The 1,533-nt window shown below is 47.0% G+C and overlaps 2 non-coding genes across 2 annotated transcripts; both read left to right on the forward strand.

Moving 5' to 3' along the window:
* Positions 1 to 360: 360 nt before the first annotated feature.
* On the forward strand, positions 361 to 433 carry trnar-ucg. Its single transcript has one exon. It is a non-coding gene; the product is annotated as a tRNA-Arg (tRNA).
* Positions 434 to 793: 360 nt separating this feature from the next.
* Positions 794 to 867, forward strand: trnai-aau. Its single transcript has one exon. It is a non-coding gene; the product is annotated as a tRNA-Ile (tRNA).
* Positions 868 to 1,533: the final 666 nt, after the last annotated feature.

The following is a 1,533-nucleotide window of genomic DNA, read 5'->3' on the forward strand; positions in this document are numbered from 1 at the left end:
GCTGTGCGTCCTGCACGTTGGCGTGCGGCAGAATGTAAGCACCAACCAGAACGAATGAAGCAAACTCACGGGGGGAGTAAAGCGGTTTACAGTTTATGATTACAAATTCCATATTAGGAGAACAGTGCTGCTGAATGGCGTTTGCATTGTCCTGCTCACAAGCGAGAGCTTTCCGATTTAAACAAATTCTGCCCCTCTTATGCCAAGTTACAAGGACTTTACACATGACAGGATATCCAGTGACTGTTAGCACGGCGCTAAAAGCTACAAGATCTTGAGTTTGATTCCCAAGCTCGCCACTCTTAGTGCTTTGACAAGACCAGATCACCAAGTGTTGTACGATGTGAGCAAGGGAAACGGGACCGCGTGGCCTAACGGACAAGGCGTCTGACTTCGGATCAGAAGATTGAGGGTTCGAGTCCCTTCGTGGTTGAAGGCCCCTCCGTTATTTATGGAGAAATACTTAAAGCCATCGCGACAGACCCTATAAGAAGTGAGTATTTTCAAGTTTAAACAATTTGTGCTTGCATAGACTTGGGGCCACTTTGCACACGACTCAACATCCAAAACTTGTCCGTTTCTTTTTTTTTTACTTCTGGAGGACAAATTGTTTAAAAAAAGAACCACAAAAGCAGGCGGCTCAGGTCAAAGGTTTTGAGTGTACTGCTCACCTGGAAGGTGGTCACACATGACTTAACATCCAGTATGGAGCCATTGTCTGTTTTAGTCTGTCCCTGTTGTTTTATGCATTGAATTTTCTTAGCAAAAAGAAAGAAAGAAGCACCCCACAGCAGGCTGGTTAGCTCAGATGGTTAGAGCGTGGTGCTAATAACGCCAAGGTCATGGGTTCAACCCCCATACTGGCCAGTGCTGTCCATTTAACAACTCGACGTCAGAATCAGAAGGAGCTTTGTTGCCAAGTACCTTCTTACACATACAAGGAATTTGCTTTGGTGTTGAGGTGCTACACGCAGACAGACATACAGCTGACATAAATAGATGTAGAGATATGTAATAAACAAATGCAAGTTATATATGAAGAATAGAGAAAAATAATACAACTGACAATATAAAAAAAATGGAACAACAACAACTTACAATTAACAACAAATATTTGTGGCGAGAGGTTTTGGTCCTGATGGACCGCAGCCTCTTGCCAGAGGGGAGAGTCTGAAACAGTTTGTGACCGGGATGGGAGGCGTCAGCTGCTGCAGTCTTTCCTGCTCGCCTCAGAGTCCTGGAGGCGTGCAGGTCCTGAAGCCATGCAAGATTGCAGTCAATCACCTTCTCTGCAGAGCGAATGATACGCTGCAGCCTGCCCTTGTCCCTGGCAGTGGCAGCAGCGTACCAGATGGTGATGGAGGAGGTGAGGATGGACTCAATGATGGCGGTGTAGAAGTGCACCATCATTGACTTTGGCAGGCTGAACTTCTTCAGCTGCCGCAGGAAGTACATCCCCCGCTGGGCCTTCTTGGTGAGGGAGGTGATGTTCAGCTCCCACTCGAGGTCCTGGGAGATGATGGTGCCCGGGAA

The sequence above is a fragment of the Micropterus dolomieu genome, unplaced genomic scaffold (genome assembly GCF_021292245.1).
Source record: "Micropterus dolomieu isolate WLL.071019.BEF.003 ecotype Adirondacks unplaced genomic scaffold, ASM2129224v1 contig_10099, whole genome shotgun sequence".
NCBI classification, from domain to species: Eukaryota; Metazoa; Chordata; class Actinopteri; order Centrarchiformes; family Centrarchidae; genus Micropterus; species Micropterus dolomieu.